At 35.7% G+C, this 23,328-nt stretch overlaps 1 long non-coding RNA gene across 1 annotated transcript; it reads left to right on the forward strand.

Annotated features, from left to right (window-relative positions):
• Nucleotides 1-768: 768 nt before the first annotated feature.
• On the forward strand, nt 769-22,610 carry LOC128080283 (uncharacterized). The gene is made up of 3 exons (XR_008206571.1): nt 769-915; nt 18,434-18,522; nt 20,257-22,610. It is a non-coding gene; the product is annotated as an uncharacterized LOC128080283 (long non-coding RNA).
• The last annotated feature ends 718 nt before the right edge of the window (nt 22,611-23,328 follow it).

Consider the following 23,328-nt stretch of genomic DNA (forward strand, 5'->3'; position numbering starts at 1 on the left):
CTGCAAATTTCCATTGAAGAAACCCTGTGCTTACTGCAGAAAACAGCAAGCACGTAAAAATTTGCATGCTTATATGCAGCATTGCTGAGAGTAAGAATCAGATCCACAATTCCCTGCCAGGCAGTACTCTCTCATCCTGATACACATCTGTGAACAGAGCAAGCTCCTTCTTGCTCTGGTTTAGTCAGTTTTGCAATTCCAGGTCTCCAGCAGCCCAAACTCACCTGGAAATTATAGGGTTCATCACCACGTTTTGAACCTTCTCAGGGCTGAGGTGCACAGCAATGCCTCTCACTAAATCACTGCCTCTCAGTAAATGCTCTAGCTGCAGGTAACAAAATATTCTGGGCAACATTTTTGACCCTCCTTCCAGAGTAACCTGTGGTTCTGTTTTCGAAACTTAAGTGGCTGTCAAATGAAGCAGTTAAAATGTCACTGCAGTGTTTTTGTTTGTTGCAGTAATTGGTATAGTTCCATGGTAGCTCAACAGTTCAGATCTCTAGATTCAAGTTATTCAGATTTTGCAAAGCCTGACCTGCTTTGGAGTTTCCCTTTGGACTTTGGTTTTTGTCCACTGGCTGGCAGCAAGAGGCAAGCAGGAGCTTGTACCATTTTCAGTCCCCAAGAGCGCATGGGCTACCTTTGATTCCTGATGTGGGTCTACTGCTGCCATTGTGTATTTTACGATAAACTGTTTACATAGCAGCCTTTTGTTACAGGTTTTAAATCTTCTCAGGCTGCCAGTTTGAGGCTGAGGCTGCCAGCTGGCAGACAGAGAGGTGCTTGTGCTCCAACTGTTGGAGGTAATTAACAGCCCGAACTGTCAGAAGGTGACAGCCGGCAGAAAGTTCCTGCCCTGGGGTCACAGCTGGATTCCGGCAACTTGCTCCTTGATTTACCAGTAAAACTAATAATGTAAGTAATATCGGTATTAAATTATAAAACAAGGGGGTCTGAGCCCGAGTTAGATTTTCTACCTCCAAATGAACTGGCAAAGAAAATTATCATTAATATAAAATTTGAAGCAAATAAGAAAGATTAAGTCACTTTCTTTGGGAAAAAAAAATAACGGCCCACTAAAAATTGGGGGGACATAAATATTAGGACGATTGCAGACCATAATACTGTTCAGTTGACATTTACCTGAAATTTTAGAAAATTAAACTAAAATCTAGTATTAGTAATCTGGGCAATGATTATTGGCCACAAACTTTTAATTTAAGTACTATACTCAAAATGTCACATTAGATTTAAATTTGCAGCAAATAACTGGCTATGAATGGAAATGTAGAAAATGTTAATTTTGCTGAAATAAATACTTATTTCTTTTAAAAAATATATTGTTAATTTATCAGACATCGAGGCATGTGTTTAACTTCAATGTTAAGCAAGAGCATAAATACAATGGAGTCAACAAGTCATAAAGTGTTCCTTTTTTTTCTTTTTTTTTTTTTAACTGGAAAACAAAATATTAGTTATTGCTTCTTTCAATCCACGACAGAAAAAATACATACATACATGGACAGTCAAATGTTAAGATGCAAACAATGTTAGCATTTGTATGTCTCTGTCTTCTGAAATGTAAGTATCTGATACTTTAATACATGGGGAATGATACCTCCAATGCTTGGGATTAGAAATACTCTTTCTGTCTTGAGTTTCATCTCATAATATTAAACAGTGTAACTTTGATGCTCTGGTTACTCAGAATAGATAGATGTTCTGCTCTATATGTGTCCATAAATGAAATCATGACTCCGGACCTACAGGACTCTTCAGCAGAAGTAATTTGAAGAGTTCAGAAGTTTTGCTTTACATAATTTCTGACATTTTTCTCAAGGACCAAATACCACAGAAATTACAATATGATAACATGTTTTCCTAAATTTCTTCACTTAATCAGCTCTGATATGATGTGTCAGTGTTTTTCAGTTTTGAAGAACAGAGATGACAGAGCTCAAGAATGTCATAGACATTCATTGCATTTTAAACAAGCTTTAAAAAGGTCTTAAGAAAATAAGACAAAACTAATCCGTATTTTAAAAATGAGAGTTTTGAGAGTGATAAGATTTTTTTTTCCAGTGGGTGGAAGGAGAACAATGATATTCTTAACTAAGTTTATTGGCCAAAAAGCTATTCTTTTTGTAGTAAACATTTCCTCACATTTTGTCTAGCCTGGTATGGTGAAAGAACTTTTCATACTAGTGGGTCTTTTATCTTTATGATATTCTACAGCTATCTTCATCTGCCATGAGGTGGTGTAAATTGGCTTCAGGCAACTATCATGATTGATGTTTGCTGAACATTTGGCCAAGATGTTAATTTGTATTGAACTGTCAGTTACAGGAAATTAAAATTCTTGATCTCTATTTTGGATCTTACAGTGGTTTATCCTGTGTTCCCAGGAAGCTTTAAGATATCGTTCTATATCCTTGAATGATAGCCAGCAAAGCAGCACAGTGATATTTTCTTACAGTACCTTCACACACACACTTGACAACCAAGTTCCAATTGTGCTGTCCCTTTTGACCTAAACATTGATGTGTGAATAATGATGGATTAGGCTCTTCCTGTTTATGAAGTGCTTTGAAATGCAAGAAAAGTACAACTGAAAATAAAATTTCCTGAAATAATAAGCTTTTAAGTAGTAACTCTTTATCAAAAATATGTATACATTTCAGAAACCACCAGAAATGCTAACACACAGTGCATCAAGGAAATAGACAAAAAGAGAAGTTAAAGTATGGATTTACCTGGCTATTAAATATCTGTTTCTGTTGCTCTGGCATCTTGTGTCTTTCACCATACAGATGGGAAGATACATCAACTCCCTCTTGGTTCAGGAGGTCTCTTTCCAGCCCGAAGTCAGGCCTTCATTAGAGTTAGCAGCCCTGAAACTGGCTGGTTCAGGGTACACACAGAAATCTTCTGGATGTGTCCTGGAGTTTAAGCAGATTCATATGTTCCATGAAAAACTATTGATTCTGAACACTCCAGTTTCTCCAAGGAGTGCTCTATACTTTTCTTTCTAACTTTTGGAAGGCAGGGGGACAAGGAAGGATTTTGCATTACACTGTTTCAGAAAGCGTGTTTTGCTGTGGATCAGCCCTCAATTCTTAGTCTCATTGAAAGATCACTCTTGAAAGTTTTACTAGCATTTATAACCATGTTGTGTTTCAATATAATGTTTTTAAAGACCTGATTCCACACCCTTTTAACTTAATGGGAGATTTCTCACTGACAGCAACGGGAATGGGACATATCCCTAAGGGAATATAAACCAACCAAAAAAAAAATTCTATTTAGGTAATGTTAGCTTATAAATAAGTTCTCAGCCAATGTAGTCATCCATTTTACAAAACTTTGAAAAAAACTTTTGGTCAATTTTACTTCCCTGCACTGTAACACAGCCTGTGCAGTACAGTTCAAGGAGAATAATTATGAGAAAAATGAAAGAAAGGTGAATGATTTGAAAATTAAAAATCTTAAAAAATAAAAAGTAAAAAAACTCTGCTGAAATTATAGATGGAATGCCTGAATTGAATGCAACTTTCATTCAGCCGAGGAGCAAACTTCATACTGTGAACGTATTCTTCAGTCCACAAAGAAGTCTTAACAAAGAAATGTGGAGTGAAGAAACCTGCTATAGAATTAAGATTAATGCAGTCCAAGAAACCAATCAATGGAAAAATGTAAAAGACTAAATAAAATAATAGGCAGGATAGTCAAATTGAATCACTTTATTCAACATAAAAACTGCTACAGAGCTGTAAAAAGAAAAAATAAAAAAGAAATCTGTTTAAAAAATAATTTGAATACTGAATTTAATCTTCCAATGTCTTCTGTTCTCTACAGGCTCCCTTTATTTGTTTCCAAACATCAATTTCTAAGATATACTAGTTCAAATTTTTGTTTTTCAAAAATATTCTGTTTGAATATCTCCCTGGCTGGAATCCATAGTCTCTGAAAATAAAAATGTTAGCAGTTCATTCTGTCACTAATTTAATGTTTCTTGTTTACTATCATCATTCACTTCCATTCCTCTTTTGCACCCCATTCTCATTCACCGTTTGCTGAAGCAAAGTCACACATATCTGTGGGCAGCAGGTGTTGCATGATATAAACTAAGCCTGCAGAATATCAGATCCTTGATATGACTTAATAATACTGCATGCTGCAGCCATAATTCTACTTTTTTCAGAGCTGCCCTGGAGCTGGCACAGCTGTCTGCAGAACTTGCATTCACATTTGAGACTTTTCCAGTGCTTCTGAGCAGGTTGATCTCCTTGTAGCAGCTAGATTTTCTAAGAAGCCTCCAGAAAATAAACAAAAAAAAACAAAAAAACAAAAGGCATTGTCACATGAGAGTCTAAAGTGGAAAAAGCTTTTCATAAACCAATATAACTTTTAAACGTACAGGATGATATGATTGATACCTAAAGCTATATGAAGAATGGAGAAGCACAGTGCAGATTTATGGTCATGGGAAAAGTTTCTGAAAGAAGAGGCAGAAAAAGTACACAGGAGGAGTTACTCTTATTTTTGACAAAGAGGGAAAAAACAGCTGAGAATGTGAAGATGTAAAGGAATTTTTGCAGCTTAAGAAAGTAAACACTCGCTGTTTTAGTTCTGAGCTTTGTCTGTGAAGTTGTTTGGCTCTACTCTGAGGCTCAGCAATGACCTGACATATATTTGTTTTAGCATATACATAAAAAATAACAATATGTATGATTAAAAATTAGAAAGATGAAGACATGAGACAGTATCAGGCCCATGTAGTGATCAAATAGATCATAAGAAATTATTCTCTAAATCTACATTATTAGTAGAGGACAACTCAACAATAATAAAGTCTGGTAGTCAAAAGGGTTGAAAAGTGAAGTAAATTGTTCAGTTCTCATGAAAGGTAGTTACCTGAGATTGCATAGATTCTATGATTAGCATTAACAATAGGGTAAAAACTCAACTGCCCTGAGTTAAAAAGGACCTCACATAGGCTGTGCCTGAATGAAATCCAGTAGATATTTAGGGAAGTGGCAAAGTAATCCTAGAATTATTACAAATTAGAGAATCTGTGGACATCACAGTTCCGGAGCTCTGAAAAAATACAAATGTTGTGCTTACTCTCAGAAGAGAGAGAAATAAGGAATCCTAGAAGAGCTGGTCTGACTTCAAAACACTGAGAAATAAACAAGGCATCTATTTCCAAGCACTTAAAAGATTAACCAGTGATAAGTAATGGCCAAAAATAATGTAACTAGAATAAATATATCAAGCAAGCTAATTCTTTTGTATGACAGGAAGCAAGTCTCAGAAGTAGAGAAAGAGTAGTATATGTGCTGTGTATTTTTTCCGTTAAAACAATCAATACTACTTTGCATACATGAGAACCTGATTGGAAGAAAAATAAAGAAAAATAACTCTTTTGTCCAACAATAGTGCAAAGAGAGTGAGGAAGAGATTGGAAAACAGTGTGCTGAAATACTAGGGTATCCACTGGGATTCTATGAACATGATACTACTTGACTCTAGCACTATGTAGTTATTTCATTAATGACTTAAGTGATACAGAATTTTTATTTAATTCTTATGTGATATGAAGCTGGGAGGAATGCAAGCATTTTGAAGGACATGACTAGAATTCAAAATAGGAATGATAAATGGAAGAAATAGACTATAATAAATAGAATGCAATTCTAGTTAGTGAATCAGATTCTCAAATACAGGATGAGAAATGACTTGCTTAGACAGTAGGTCTATAGAAAGGGATCTGGATGTAGGGATCAAGTGTCAAAACAGTGCCACAATTTTAATAAAGCAATTATAATAATGTAAAGTATAGCTATGAGAGTTATGCGTTGAACACATGATTTTGCAATTGCTCTAGCAAGGACAAGGTCTAGCATGAAAAAAACAAATGGTCAGAGCTTAACAAAATGTGAATTTGAAGGAACAAATATTGTATACTGTTGTACAAAGGAAAAAAATTTAGAGACACGATGTTCCTATATGAAAGGTCTCTGTATCTTCATGCCTATTTATAGGAAGGAAAATAAGTAATGGAGTCAATTTTCAGCAAGGGTTTTTTGTTTGGAATTTTATTCCTATTCCCCCTCTGTAAGAGTAGATAATGGAATAGATTACGTGAGCAGTTTGTAGGATTTCCATTTCTGGAGTCTTCAGAGAATAGGCCAGGCCAACTTCTTTCAGGAATGTTTTAGTTATCGTTTATTTTTAGGAATAGTTTGATGGCCAGACTATATGGCCTTTGAGGGTTTCATCTAGCTTCACTTTTTAGGAAAATGTGTCCATATTCTGAAGAGTTAAATATATATAGTAAATACTTTTCAGCTGAAATACACAATTTACCGTACAGTTTTCAAATCAAAACAGTCACAGGAGTTCCTAACAGAATTGCAAGAACCATGTGAAAGTAAAATATGCACTGTCTTGTATTAGTAGAAAGAATTGCTGATCCAAAGACCTTGAACTCTGCACAGTGTGAAAATGCTAGCCAGAACAAATTTACAGGGACATATTCTAATCCCATCTCAGTCGGAAGCAAAACTCTCATGGATTTCAGGGGGACTAATAACTGGCTAGTGTCGTTTTAAGATCTCACATGACATAATGCAAAATATGCTGTATGTAGATAGTTATTAAACTCATGCAAGTAAATTTAATCATTCCACATTAATACCTTGTCAAATTGTCATTTGAGAGAATTCAGTACGGCCAGTTTAACCAAACTGGCTACTACTAGACAAGTAAATCTATCTGCAAAAAAAAATTACGAAGAAGTATGAAATCTGAATTTCCTATCGCCTGTTCCTTTACAAAATTGTATAAATGAGGAAATAGCACCAAAGACCTATTAGTAATAGTTATTTCCTAATTGCAGTGGGAAGCATCCTGCATGTTCAAATAAATATTGTTAACTCTGACCTCTTGGTTTGCCAGGACTGATAAGGCAATTGTTTGACCTATATGAAGCGTATACAGTATGCATGGACTGAAAGCAGCAGGAAAACAGGAAATAATAAATCAGAAATTAGAGCACTGATTGTTGTAGCTAATTACATCAGACTTCTGCTTAATTTCTCACTCTGTCATTTTAACCTGATTTTCTTGCCAACAGACTTTGCAAATTGCTGGTGTCCCGTACATACAGCAAATAATAATCTTTAGTTACTATGATTGACAAATGAATGAGAAGGAGAACACAGTTTATTATGGAAGAACGAACTGTGACATGCACCAGATACCTGCTCAGATGCTTTTTTAATTCACTTACCTAGATATGCTGCATGATACATTTTGCCAGGACCACAAGTTTTGGCATCACAACAACTTAATAGAATACGTGGCATGGTTTGATAATGCTGGACAAAGAAAGAAAAATTAGGCTATTAGCAAAGGAGAAAAATCGCGTAGATTGATTCTCACAGCAGGGCAGATAAAGTGGTAACTAGAAAATTTAAATCAATTCTGTAAAAAATCTGCCTAAATTAGGCAGATTAATCAGCATGTTATTTAATCTTGATGTTATTGTCTTCATGTTGTGCATGAGATTAACGTGGTACCCTTATTCTCTCTTTTAGCATCACTCCACTTTCAAACTATACTATCTTTGTCCTGTTTCATCACTGCCATCTACATCTTCAGCTGACATAAATTAGCACTGTTTCCTTGAAGTCACTGGAGCCATAATGGACATTTTGCCATAGCTGGGGATGTTTGGTAGAACATAAACAGTTAATTTTTGAGCATTTAAATTCCACTTCCCAGTTTGATGATTTAGTCCTTGTGATCCAAGTAAAATTTATTAGCACTGTTGTTAATACATTGCCTTTCTGTATGGTGTATGCTTTTCTTTATACCAGAAGGTTGCTGACTTTGTTTTGAAAGGTCAGGCCACAGTCTGACACTTATATGTAGCTGGTGATGCAGAGAGATTTCACTTTCCTTGTCTGTTACAATCCCATCAGCACTAAGTCAAGGCTAGCAGAGCCAATCAGGCACACTGGAGTAACACTGGAAGAATAGATATTATATCATCACTGTCTTTGCCACGCAGCACCTTGTAGATTATATATTCTGAAACTTCCCATATGATTAAAAATAAAAAGCCATCTGGGAAAAAAAGAAAAAAAAAACCCTTCATCCCAACATAATGTTTATTTTGAAGATTACAAAATACGTTCTCCACAACTACTCTCAGGACTTCTTGTCCTTTTTCTTTATTGTTGTTTTTTTGTTTTTGTTTTTTTATGGATTTTTTTTTCAGCATGTAACTTTGTGAGGGCTAAACCTGAAAAATCATCCTATAATCCAGTTTGCTGAAGTTTTGGGCAACACATTTTCAGAGGTCTTCCATTCTTTCCCTGGAGGGCAACCATGTAACCTCGATGATCTGCTGCAGTGAAAGCAGTCTATATTGATCTACAGTACAGATAATGTTGTAGAACTCCGATTTATTTTCTTTTCTGCTTAAGAATCCTATAAATCTCCTTTCTCCAAAATTTCCTGTATTACAGCAATAGTCATGTAGTGCTGTCTCTAGGATTCAGTATCAGGATCATTATAAATTAATTATTATGTACCACATTAAGAACATTCCATACACAGCTACAGTTTAAATATTGAAGTTGCTTCTGGAATTATATTAAATTTTAATACTTTACAATCCTCAAATCTTTATTCTTCTACAGTATAACACATTTGTTTAGAGTTTTCTGGATTTCTCCAGTGTAATTAAGAGTTTACTCAAATTATCTTGTTGAAACTACTTTATTTTCTTTGTCCTTCTGATTCACCTCTAGTTTTTGTATTGATAGGCTGATGATCAGATTACTTAAACTGAAATCAAAACCCAAGCTTTTGTCAGCTATACTGACAGAGAATATGTATGAAAAAAAAGGGATAAAGCTTACTACTTACCAAGCTTTAGGCATTGCTGGCATGAGTTTTACTTTAGCTATAACGATAAGGGAACTGTCTACTTGCTGCAGGAAGACAGTTGCCTTATCACTATAGATAAAGCAGTAACACTACACCACAGCACAGATTGCTTTTGGCTGATGCAGGCCACATTAAAACACTGCATTTTTGAGGGAGTCCACTCAGAACACCGAGGTACCCACTAATCTTTCAGCAACGAAGCCCCAAGTCAGGCGTCTATTATGGCTAGTCCTATAACCTTAGGAGATACTAACAGTGTAGAAAAAGCTCTGTAAAAATTCCAGCTACTTTTTGATTTCCTTCACGTTATCTCTTGGAATTCCTGGACTTGTTCTGGAGGCAGCCAGTTCATCCATCTCCATATAGAAGACAAGTGTATTCTTGTTTGTGGCATTGTTATCAAAGACTAAGGCAAGGATAAAACAAACAAACAAACCTTAATCCAAAGTATTTTAACTACAGCATTAGAACTAGGCAACCCGCTGATTACTGCTCCTTATGCATGGCAGATAATGGGACTATCAGTGTATTTGCAGTGTATTCTTAAAACTACTTGGTAGAAGCAGGCTTTGATTTTGTAAATGGATAGTTCCACAATGCTTTCTGTTCAGTTCTGCCGTTTTCTGCTTAAATACAGCACAATGCTATTTAACACTTTAGCAACAAAGGAAGACATACTGTGAACAGTATCTTCAGAAAATATAGAGCCTTCTGGTAATGAACTATCTTTGCATAAAGTAGTCTAAGAGGGAAATATAATATAATATAATGGAAAGGCTTTTAAACTACGCAGAAGTACAGACCTATCACACATATAAAGTTATCTTTCCCTAAAATAATATAATCCCGCAAAATACAGCATGGATCCACTTCCTTTTTGCATTAGAGAAAACTCCCTAGCTAAAATTTCATTTTGAAAACTGATTTAGTAGTTTCTGAGACACATTTTGTTATTCAAAAAATAAATATAAACTGTGTAATTCATGCTCCTGCTGCATTTTTGTCTTTGCTGTATTTTAACTCCCACCTGTTTGTCTACTACTATATATTTTGACCTTTAACACTAGCACACAAAAGTCTGAAACCTGCCCCTCTGCTTCAGACTCTATACAGAAGTCCTATGACTAGACCACCCTTTCACAGGTAAGAAAAGCCATTGAACCCTGTGAATTTTCACAGTGGATAAGCCTAAATTAATTTGATACAGCTGTTTGTATAACACTGTGCATGGGAACATTCAATGTCCCCTAGCTGTTTCTCCTGTGGTGGTCCAGTCTTAGTACTCTCTGGACTCTAATCTAAAACATGTAAGAGTACCAGCTGGTGCAGGACTTTGTAGACAGCTTTTGTTATGCCGTTTGTGTCACTTTGATGTATTCTTTTGCTTTGCATATGAATACATGCAGAAGCAGGAAGAAACTATGAAGAGCCATGTGCTGGAATTAGGTCAGAAATTATTCTCTTCTTCAATTTTACACAAACAAATCCTTTATTTTTTACTACACAAACTAAAGAAAATGTCATTATCAAAAGAGTAAAAATTTAGAGTCAAATTTTCGCTCTTCTGCACCTATGCAAACTCTGCTGAAGTCAGTGAAGTTGAATAGATGTAAAAGAGGCCAGAATCTGTCCCCTCGGTCTTTATTTGAATGTTGCACCTTTAGGCTAGTTTATACCTTATTTTAGACAAGTAAGCAGATGAACATCAACACTTAAGTAAATGAATGCTAAAATGGCATGCGTGTCTATGAGAAACCTAAGTTATTGTATCAAGAGCTGGTCAGAATTTCATTTCATTATTTCAGTTCATTTTACTTGACTAAAATATTGAGAAGAACAAAATATGTCGCTAGTGGGTCAAAATGTGAACTGCCCCACATACCCCAAAACTGTGTGCTTGAAAAACATAACCTTTCTAAAATTGCTCAGGGTTAAAGTAGCCAAGAGTGGAGTGTGAGCAGGAGCTCTCACATACCTAGCCCTTTGGAGGCACAATAATATACTGGCAAGATCAAGAGATGCAACACTGTGGATAGTAAAACTTTTCAGAAAGGCAAGAGGAATCTTCAAGGTCTGATTATCCTCTCACTACACTACAGATTAACAGTTAACAGAATTGGACTTGTTTTAAACATGTATGACTGAATGAAGCCCTGAATAATGGGATAGTTGCCATATCACAGACTTTTTTTTTTTTTTTTTGTACCAATAGTCCATTGAAAATCCAGGATACATGTGATACATCTGGAAAATAACTTTATAAGTGAAATGAGAATCAGGCCATGCTTGAAAATTGAAATTAGACATAAACTGAAGGAAGAAAAAATATATTTTGAATTGTCTAAAGCTGAGCTTAGCACATATATTAGACATGCATCTAAAAGGCTGTTTATATCCGTTGACAAAATAATGTAGCCATCTTGTCATGTAGCCATCATACTCATACTTGTCTCAGGACTGTTAGTGAAGATGTAATACATATCAAAAAGATGCAATTTTTGAGCTAAGCTTAACATCATACCAATACAAATATAAATAGTATAGATCAAAATAATTCAAAACCATGAACAGAACTATCTCAGTTGTCACAAACTTAAGCCAGGAAACTGTCAGTGACAGTACTTACCACTGATTTTAAACAAAAAGCTAGTAACACAGGAGTAGGTAACATTTCAATCAGATCAACTGATGATAAAAGCTGCATTTGCTTCTAGCCTGTTACACATTTTTTAATTCATTAAATCAAATGTATAAAGCTATCTACAAGCAATTGCAAGAGCCAAGCAGTCCAAATGGATCTAAGGTACTTCACAGATCAGCCACTGACATCACAGACTTCTTTAGTCCTGTTTCTATGCCTTTCAGAGAGCCCTTTTTTCCATGCCATATTGCATTAATAAATTAATGAGCTTACCTAAATATTCCAGAGTTTATTCTACTTCAACCTATAGTAAACAAAAAAGCAACCTTTTCTACCTGGTCTGAAATTATTCCCTGGAAAGATTTGTATTCCAAATTTATACCATCCCTTAAGTGAGATGCCTCATTCTGTCCTCAAGATAAGATTCCAGGCATTGCTCAGATACTTGGGTATAATTTATTGTAGCCAAACAAAAGTCAGATCTAAATCCTTTTGGACCATGATGCCACAAACTAGCAGTTCAAAGTTCAAAGAGGGAGGCCGACACACATGCAATTCGGTTATCACTGTTGGGATAACTGTAACCCTTGCTGTGCTTTTTAGAGCTCCTGGGATCCTCAAGATTGTGAAAAGCAAAACAAAAAAACAAAAAAACAAAAAAAAAAAAAAAAACAAAAAAAAAGAGTATTCTTCTCAACACTACCTACATTTTCATTACATAAATCACAGCAGTTGTAGTAAAATACATTCAGTGAATGATTTCCTGCCACTAAGGAAAAAAAAATCCAAGATCTTGTTTCCTGATGACTACAAACTTCTCTTGACAAACCTCCAGTGCCAAATGTGGTTTCCATTTACTGTTTTGGGATTTATTTGTCTATGCCAAAGTTCAGGTGTGCCAGCTCTTTGTAATAAGCCATTTGGATGAAAGCTTGGCTAGCTCAAAGGATTCTGATGTATTTTATTGCTGCCTTTTAAGATTATTGTTCAGAAATACCAACTCTAATTTTGAAATCAATTAGCCATGCAGTCTGATGAGGTGTTGGCCCAGCTCAGGTTCACACCCGCTGTCCACAGATTATTGTTAAGTTGAGTCAGGTCCTTAGTGCTGCTCTGCATTGCAGGCATCTGGTGTACACATGTTTGATGTCCTCACAAAATGACGCTGATGGCTTAAATGGTGAGGCTCTAATGAAGAAAGCCTAGCAAGTTTGCTGCTGTTTGCCAGCAAAACATGACTTTTACAGGGCTGTGTAAAAGTCCTTTTCCCCCTTGTTTAACTCTTCCATGTCAAGAGAATGTAAATCTTCCCCTGAGAGAGAGGAGATTCAGTAATGGTGATGGGAATGGGACCTGAGGATCCACTACCAGCATACAAAATGAGAATCCCTCTGAGCTCCTGCACCTCCCTAACACCTGCATGGCATGTACAGTGCAATGCCCAAAAGTGTTTCTTCCAAGGGAAGGGCATCTGTTTACATCAGCCAATGACTCCTTGCAGGGTGAGGATGCCAGCCCCTTCAGCTGTGCAACACTGCTAATGGCAAAGCCAAAGACAGAGGTACTAAAATTCCTCTGGGGAGAGGGAAGTTAATAAAACCATCCAAAATGGTTTGCATTGGTTTTAACATTACAAAAATGTCTCATGTTGAGCCAAAAAATGAATCAGTTTACAAGGTTATTTTCCATTACATCTTTACAAGCTACGAAGTTTTTACACAGGTCTTCCCATTTAGTGCATAAGAGCTAAGAATAAAACCTGAGATATAAATAAAAACTATAAGTAAATAAATAAGAAATCACCTCTGATTGCATCCTTTAAAGTGTACAAGGGAGTTAAGTATTTAATCCCTTAAATTAAGGTTCCTTTTTCCTTCTTTTAATAATATAAAAAATATTTCATCAAATCTATCAGGATGAGCAACTGAGTATCAGCAATATCAATTATACCAGAGGAAGAGTAATAGCATGGGTGCACAATGAGTTACTTGTATCCATAGTAATGCTAGTCTATCTCAAATGATAGATGTTAAACTACCAGGCTAATAATCTCAAAAGAATTTACAAGTATTGCGTTGTGGCTTCAGAGCCAAAGCCATTTATCAAACTCAGCCCTCCATTCAACCCATCTGCAACATTTTGGAGAATGTTAAGCACACACAGCCTGAAGTTGGTCCAACTTCCTTTTTTTCAAAGCCAAAACTATTTTAGTTTTGCTTACATTAACTATCATGGTCATCGTAAGTAGAACCACCATCCTCTATGCTAAGTAGAATAATAGAGATAAATATTATTAATTAATCTTATTCAAACCTATGTTTTGAAAATGTAGTTTTTATTTGGGTGCAGAGATGAACATAGAAGTTCAGAAAGTGAAAAGTATTTGAATACTTTGCCTCACTGTTGTCATTACCTGGAGGTCCAAAATGAGTTTTGTCTTCACATTATAAATCAGGATCATAAGTAGAGAGTGACCGCAATCTTACATTTCTGATTATTTTTCCTGTTTAAATACTTCTCCAGCCTCATGTAGTTTTGTACTGATGTAGCTTGTACTTTAGATCATCTGAACAACAGCAATTTATAACTTCTGAAAGCAAACATACTTTCAATATTCTCCCAGACATAGATCTTTTGTAATTGTATAGATACCACACTCCTACCATGGAAGGAGATACTCTGTGAAGCTATGCATTTTTACATTCATTCTTGCACTTGAATACTTGAAACATGCTGGTGGCTTCATATTACACAGTGGTAAATAATTGAGCAGTGCATTATATGCATTTCCTTCATTTTTTTTTTTTTTATTAACTTGGCAGGTTACTCCTTCAAAGATCAGATTTCATTCAAGGAAAACTTTCAGGATTTCAAGAGACTAAGTATCAATCATCTGCTTCAATTTTGCCTCTTAAAAGGAAAATTTCTCTCTATGAAGCACAGATTTTGCCATGTAGAACATCAATATTAAACACAGAGGAATTCAGGTCCTTCCTTTCACTCAGTCCTCCTAAAAAGATTGCTAAAATGTGTGTATGTGAGAAGAAAGAAATGGGGAAAAGGAAGGAAGCTCCAGGAGAGTAAGAGGAAGACCTTCACTACTTGACAGTTTAGGGGAACAAAGTAAAAAAAGTCACTCATAACTGATGGAAATTTTCCTTTCCTTACCTCCCTGACAGTTAAACCCATCAAATGCAATCCATGATCCTGGCAGTATAAGAGCCAGTCTGAGTCAGGCCAAAAGTCTGTATGGCCCATACAATATTTATACCATACCTTTAATCATCTCTATCAGTCTTCTGTTCTGCTTTAAAATTGCGGTGATGGGATGAACAAACTCTGCACACCAGATTCCCTTTTTAACATGGATCTTGACATTCTGGAAAGCAGAACTTGCAGATCAAAAGTTTGAGAAATCTTGCCTGCACACCAGCCAGATCTGGCATTGCTCTATATACTGTAAACAAATACACTTTCTTTAGCATCCTGTAAGGTTGCTATCATTAAATTGTATTAGGGAAGTTATATTATCTGAAGTCCCACAAAATTAGAGGTTACTGAAAGGAAAAATGAAGTTCTGTCAAAATTATTTTTTTAAAAATTATTTATAATTTGTTTTAGTTGGGGCCAAAAAGAAAGGTATGCTAGTGGAATCAGTTGGGTTACTCTTGTGTCAACACTAGAAGAGTTTTTGCAGTTTCTACTAGGTCTATCAAATATTGATACTCTTAATTTAATTTATTAAGAGGCTTCAGTATTTTACTGAGCTCATATCCTATTCAATAACAGTGAGTTTATGTTTCACTTAAATCCAGTTATTTTCAGTTAGGAAAACAGGGGTTCAGATAATTGATAACACCAACATAAATGGCAGATGTTAATTGTCTTATTATAACATTACTGCTAGAACAAAATGCAACGGTATTGCCTTATAGATTTTAACCAATTACATAGGATTGAAGGGTAAATTTTGGTAAAAATGCAGAAAATCCATTTTAATATTTCCTCAAAGTCATACTTTAAAAATTTGACAGCTAAAAACTATATTTCGTCTCCAACACATACCAGAAAGTTCATCAGCCGAGTAACTCTGTCGTTAGTTACTTTTTGGCTCATTTGTATTTGAAGCCCGGGTACGTGAGCTCTGAAATTCATATGTTGCTTTAAAAATAATGTTTCCTATTTATTTCTGCCTGGACACCTACCTGTGCGACCTGGTTGGCAGGGGGTTGGACTCAATGATCTCTGGAGGTCCCTTCCAACCCCTATGATTCTGTGATTCTGTGATTTCCACAAAAACTACAACAGACACAAAGAGCAAAATAACATTATCTAATAGAGCAAATTCTCAGCTACAAAACACTGTTTTTCGGCAGTCACACTAATAACTGTGCATTTTCCAGCAAAGAACAAGAGCCTGTGTGCCATGCTTGTAACAATCTGCACCAGTGCAGTGAGCCACCTTTTCACAACTGCTGTGACAGTGTCGTTGCTAAGAAAATATTGCCCAGGGAGTCCATCTTTCATTGGCTCAAAAAGGACATCAGAAGTTGCCAAGTCTGGATCGTGGATGTGGTATGACAGTCCAGCCAAGATTGATAGTGTGCTCCACAGACTTCAAATTGGTGTGGGGCCTGGTGCTCCTTTCCTATCCCAGAAGACAGTGCACATCACTTTACCTGTTGAACTTCTTTGGTGAGGAATTCGCTGTCACCACTCCATGGACCGGAAAGGTTCACCCTACACTGCTATACCACCAATAAGCACCTCTGATATCATGGTCCAATATGATAAAATAGGAGGCATTACTTTTGGAGTAGCCTCATATAAAATGCACTGTACATATACCGGTGTATATGAATTTCAGTGTAAGCATTTCAAAGCACTTCAGTGCATTTCAGAGGGAAAAACTGTAATTCGTTTTATTAAAAGTTCTTTTTTTTTTTTTAATGAAAAAAAAATTCCTTTGTAGTGAGTAGTTAACTAACTTTATATTTCACAATAGAATTTTCATTAGGAAATACAAGTTCTGACTGCCTTACCTATTCCTATCTATCAGCTGTTGATATTTGAATGGAAATACATTGGGGAGATTGAAGCCAACCTTTCTAACGGTTCTCCCCATTCAAAGTGCTAGGTCCAGAGCATAGGAGGTAAGGTGACTAAAGTAACTCTTTCACTCTGTTCACTCTGCCAGTCTGTAAAATGAGTCTGACATTAGGGCTAGATCTCAAATGAATCCTACTCTTGGTCACATCAATCTTCTTGTGTTGCATTTTATTTTGCTGTTTTGTTTGATTTCTTTTCCCCTGGCAGTGCTCCTTGAGCATGCTAACATCTGTCTGACTTTTTTTGTCTACATTCTTATTCATTCCCTGCTTTAACCAGAAATGTCTCAGTCTCTATTAGCCAGTTTTGATTTCTCAGAAAGCCTCTTGTCACTTTCCAAAGAGTATCTATTTAGTAGGAAAAGCCACAATTTCAATATTATTTCATTGATTTGAGATTTCTCTGTTGTTGTTTTTGTAACACCTAATGAACTGAACTACACAAATGCCATCAGTAAGAACTGTGAAGTCTTCCTGACACATTCTTATTACTGTCTTTCATAATGGCTGCTACTATCTGTGTTTTTGTGTTCCTAACTATAACACAGGAGAGGATAGTAAAAAGTTTAATCTTCAAATTACAACTTATTTCTTGGATTTCAGAACTGCCTTGCAAATTACTAATAGGATTTTTCCAAAATTCAACCTGACTGAAGTTAGTTTGTGCAGGTACTCAGGATTTGTGTGGCCCAAGAAGTGGGTTACTTCTGGTTGAGCAGAAAAGGATAAATACCAGGCAGTAAGCATTACAAGGAGAAAAGCGTGTGAAAAATTAAAATGAGAATTTATTTACGACACATCCTCTATAATCTTGACCTTGTTCACGTTGTAACCATTTCCAACCCCCCAATGGCGTCAACCTATACAAAGCTGAGCCTCATAAAAATAGAAAATGTGAAGGTTATGTGGCAATACACTGACAAGTTTTAATACCACCTCTTTCATAACAAATGGACAACATAGGTGCAGAACTGCTGCTACTGGTGTGTGCTTATAAAAATGAGAGAAAAAAAGGCAAAATCCTATAGGTATGGAACATAGGTCATGACACACACATTGAAAAGTCATGACCTTTAATATTAAGGCAACAATTCTGTCCTTAACTCCCTCTATGTTAAAAATAACAGCAACTAGAGTTAAGAACTCTGCATCACCATAAATAGTCCTTGAATTTTGTTGCTTCGCTCCATCCTTAATGTTACTCAAATGCTGTTTTGTTGTGCCTTTAATACAATAAAGGACTAATTCCTAAGAAATCAAGGATATAAGTCACATAAATGAAAACTTGTAAATTATGTCAGTAATCCATAACTCATACGACTGATTTGGAAACCAGAGCCTTATGGTTCAGAAAGAAGTAATTGCTTTATTAACTCCCATTTATCAGTATAAAATTGGCTAATTTAACTGACTGACTGATTTATATATTGATACTTTAAATTTAGCTCAACATCCTAATTTAATAAAGGGATCACATATGGATGTTTAAAAATATATTACTTTCTAGTTGGTTGATACTCTAAGCATGCCCTTATTAAGACAGATTATCTCCTTTCCCTTGTTCTTTTAAGAGAAGGACAAAACAAATTATATATCTCATTCATTCTATCTGACAGAAAGGCCATGTTTCCATATAACCCCCTCTCTAGTAATATATTGAATGCATGGCTAACCACATCATTCATTCTCTTTTTAACATCCATGATGTCATAATCTTTTGCAGCAGGAGGGGTGTATTCCTGCCTGCAGACTTTGGGAAATCACCACAGGGAGTCAGACTACTGAAGCACAGTCAAGCAATAAATCTACCAGGTATGCTTAAAACAAAAGTTTGAAAGAAGACTATGGATTTATACAAGAGTGTTCTTGTGTATTTCTACCTGACCATAAACTACATGTTAAGAAGAGGAAATTCTCAGTAACTTTCTTTAAACTGTAAAACTGTGGGGTGAGTTGAGGGAAATGCTACTTGCTTTAATTAAAAATGATTGATATTGCCAAACATGATAATACACTCCTCAAGGAAGAGACACAAGCTATGATTCTAATGAGCACATTTTTAGACATTAATATTAAACCATGGACAGTTGCAAAAATCAGAAGTCATAATCTATGTAAACAGGATTATAGATAGGATGTGATGTACAACCATAAGTGTGTAATGCAAATGCTGAAAGTAAAATTAGGAACATTCAGTTTCTTTTTCTTTCAACACTAGCACTTCTGTGAAAGGTGGCATTAGCAAGATGAGGCTGTGTGTAAAGTAAGGTAGATAACTCAGTGCCAGTTTACATTCTGAGCATTTCAGGTTATTTTATCCATAACAATTAAGACAATTACACAGACAACTGCAGATTTCACTATGAATACCACGGCTGGAGAGTTAATTAATGTGGGATTTTGATATAGAATCATCCAAATTCCAAAGAATTACAAGAACTATACTATCACGTAACAATTTATATTAAATTATGGCCCAAAATGTACCATCCATATTTCATGTTTATATTCCACAGGATTTCCCCCTTCCCCCCCCCCCCCTCCCCCCCCAAATATCTTTTAAAAATGGCAGTATCTGATTAGGACATCAAAATTTGTTTCTCAACCATTCATTCTAGAGATTTCAGCTTGAAATGCTTCCTGATTCCAAGGCTGATCAGAAAATTCATTTTTGGAAGCTGAGCCAATTTCTAAAAGAAATCTTTTGATTGATTTTGGAGCCTTTGTTTCTAAATGCAAGCCAAAGTACATGATTTTGGTATTTAGAAATTATTAAAGTGCTGTTCTGAAACACTGAATACCTACCCAAATTTAACACATCACAGAATTTACTCAGGGATTTTTTTTCAGTTTTACATGTCTGCATCTATTGGGCTTTATTTCTGCTGAAGCTGGAGTTAGCCAGTCAGCTATATGCAAGAATTAAGCTTTCAGCCTTTTTCATTTCATGACTACAGAGCCATCTGATTAGGCTGAGACCAAAAGGGCATCTTAGAATTCTAAAAGTAAAACTGTCTTCCGAGTTTAAAATCCATATGCACTCCATACCACTCCTTAGTCTTTGCATCCCCATAACAATAAAATCATATGATGTGGCTGAATTCATTATCTATTATATTACCTTACTCTTCCTCATTCACCCTCTCCATTTTATACAGAATTTATTCTTTTCAGCCATATGGTACACACACATTTCCCTTAACATATGCTGTACATCCTTGTTTGGTGAATATGAAAAATAAATGTCTGATTAAAAACAGAAAGCCACTAATGAAACAAAGTGGTCATTATTCCTTATAAAATAATCACTGAAATGGATTTTCCTAGTACTCTTCTTGAAGGGGTATTTCCTCAGTAACCCTAGAATTATTGCCGAGATGGATTGGTAATTGAGAAACCTGAAAAATATTCAAAAGGCTTAATGGTCTAGAAAGATGTCAAAGTTTGGACTTCTGTTCTGAAAACAGCACAAAATGCTTCAGATAAATCTGTAGCTTACCAGAAATTACCTTTCTTTCTCTTTGTAACAACTTCTGCTGTCTTCAGATACAAATTCACAGGGAAAGTAGAGAGCAGTTCAACCAGAGGTAAATTTGCAACAGGACTGACTTCAGATGGTATCGAAGCTTTGCAAGAAAAATAAAACAGTTCTGTCTGATCACATCTCATCAGCAAATGTCTCACTTACATTCAAGTGTTCTGCAATTCAAAGTTGGTTCTGCAGTCTCACAGCATGGAGTCATCTTGTATTTATCAGGAGTGAACTACTGCCAGCAGCTGAAAGGTTTGTGGTTTTAGTGAGCGTACTTCAATGTTGCCCATCATGTATTCACTCTCAGGGTGGTGCACATTTTTCTCCCTTCTCTTGAAATAACTGTTTCAGGTCAAATCAAAAGACTTTGTGTCAAAGCTGATTTCTTGCATTATAATTTACAGTAAATAGATTTTTAAAAACAAAGCATATTTAAGTTTAAAAATACAAACAAACAGAATTTGAATTGAGATTATCAAATGTTTGTTTTTATTTAAGAATATTTTTTCAAAAAAATACATTTTCTTAGATAAAAAAAGAAAAAAGCATCATTGTAGGGATTTTTTAGAAAACAATCAAGTCTGCTAGTAATAGCATACTGGCAAATGCTGATTTTTCATGTTACTATTGTTTTAAAGCACAATGTTTTCCTCTATTTCTCTTAGAAACAAGCAAACAAACAAACAAAGAAAAAAAACCTCTGGAAATTTACTTGACCCATGAAGATATTCTAGTTGTAATAAGTTATTCTGTTTCAGAAGTGAGAGGCAGTGTTCCTACAGTTAGCAACAAACCTGTCAGGGCTCTTCAGAACATTGTTTTTACTGTATTGACTCAATACAGCTATAACCTTGTGAAACTCAAGAACAACCTTTTTAAAATGAATTATAGCCATTGGCCCAATGAATCCATTGCTCTGTAAAGCAAAACACAGACAGTTATTTTCACTTGCTTTACAGTGTTCTTCAACCTATTTCAAATGGTGAGACATATTTTCTCTCTGATCTTGCTGAATCCAGAATAGAAGAAAATTTGGGGGAAAAAATCTCAGAGAAGACATCTGTATGTTAAAATGTTGTTCAAACAGATATTGTTTCAGAGAGAAGTGTTTTCAGAGACACTGCTTCTCAAATTGTTAAACAGCCATTTTTGTGAAGTCTCTTGTGAATCCCATTTGCTTCTGTTAATTCCAGGAGCAAATTATGCCCTATGCCTTCAAGGATCCCTGTTTTAGTTCTCAGTGCAGAAGCAGGACCACATCTTCCTTTTGTCCACATCCATATATTCCACTGAAATTAAATAAAGATGTCATTTCAGTGAGCTTTGGACGAGCCTTCAAAGGCATTTTTAAACATCGGAATACTATATATACCAATTGAATTAGTGGTTAAAAAAAAAAGTTCCCACACTGTTTGTAGAAGCTAAGGTATATGTATGTTGTAGAAGAACAATCAAGAGGAAAAAGAAATATTCAGTTTTATGATATTTGCTACCAAAAAGACATACAGAGTAGGACAATTAGCTTGCTAGGGATCTGCTTAGAAGAAATGAGTTCAAGGAACTGCATTACCAGAGTTTTCCTGTGTGATCTTGCACCAGTCTGCATTTCTGCAGGAAAAAAGTATTTTCATATTTATAAAGTGAAATGTTTGAAAATAAAAAATAATAGTGGCACGCTCTGATTCTTTGTTAAAATAAGTATCTAGATAGGGAGAAATATAAATACACATAAGACATCAATCTACATCAGCCAGACAGCCTCTAATACTGAAAAATAACTGTCTCACCAGCTTCATTGCTGATGCCAAAGCACCGGGAGGGAAGCATCTTCCTTTCTCTTCAGAGGAAGCAGCAAGCCTCATGTCAGCTATACATACCAACACCATCCTCTGTACTTTTCTAAGGTGGGAGTTTAAAGGCTCACAACTCCTACCTTTGCGCAAGATCCACTTTTTCTCTCTTCGCTAAGGAAGCCTTGAGGGATTTCTGGAATAATATATAATACTCAGAAAACAACTTGTGAATTGATTTTCTTGTGCACATCAACCTTTTTTAAGGAAAAGGGTTGTAAACATTAAATTCAAATACAGTGTGAAATTAAGCATGACCCTTGTCACAATATCAAGTGCACAACAGTGACAACATTTGTAATGAAATATTGGGATCCTCATCTCATTACTTGTTAAACATCGAGACTCAGATCACAAGCATGGAATATCACAAGCATATAGGTCTTAGTCACATAGAGTAGGACAGTACACTCCTGATTGTTACCACTGGTAGCAATTTTGTTATTTATTCCTAATGTTTAGGTAAGTGCCTTAGTATATTGCTGAAATGAAGGCAAAAGATGACTCAGTAAAAGCTGGATTGGTGCCCTAACCGTGGGGTACTAATAAAAGTGCACCACTGTTATCACCATAAATGCCAGCATCATATTTTCCTCTGAAAATAACAGCTATGTCTGAATGCAGTATCTCCTGCATCAGGACCTCCAGGAGTTCAGTGATAGGGACAGTTTATCTGTGACTCCTAAGTAGCCACATATTACTCGCTTCAGACAAGACAGTCAGGTCTACAAATGTTAACAAGCAAAAACTTACACAGCCAGGTAGCATTACTTCAGAAAACCTAGGGCTCTTAAATTCTATTTGAGTTGGAGAATCTTAAAATTTTAATTTTAATTTTTTTAGTGTTTAGTTCACCTGAGTAAACAGATTTGGTTTGGTCATTAACTTGCCTTTGTCCAACCTTGTTTTTAGGCAGTTCAAACATTCTCTCTATGTGACTTCTTTCAACAACATAATAGTAAACCTCACTTTTTTGTTTTTTGGGGGGGAATGTTTTGTTTTGTTTTGCTTTTTGGTGTTTGTATTTGTAGTGGAAATGCTAAGTCACAGCTTGAACCAGTGATTAAGCACCTGGTGGGAAGGCAGGGCAAACGCAGGGGAGCTCATGTGCATGCAATGTACCTGAGTGATTGGAAGGGCTGGAGCTAGCATCAGTTCTTTTCCCAGACCTTGTTTAAGGGCTGGTAGTAGAGACTCGTGTACACTTGAGGCCTTCTGAAGGTAAGCAGCTTCTTT

The sequence above is a fragment of the Tympanuchus pallidicinctus genome, unplaced genomic scaffold (assembly GCF_026119805.1).
Source record: "Tympanuchus pallidicinctus isolate F22 unplaced genomic scaffold, pur_lepc_1.0 scaffold2, whole genome shotgun sequence".
In the NCBI taxonomy this organism is placed as follows: domain Eukaryota; kingdom Metazoa; phylum Chordata; class Aves; order Galliformes; family Phasianidae; genus Tympanuchus; species Tympanuchus pallidicinctus.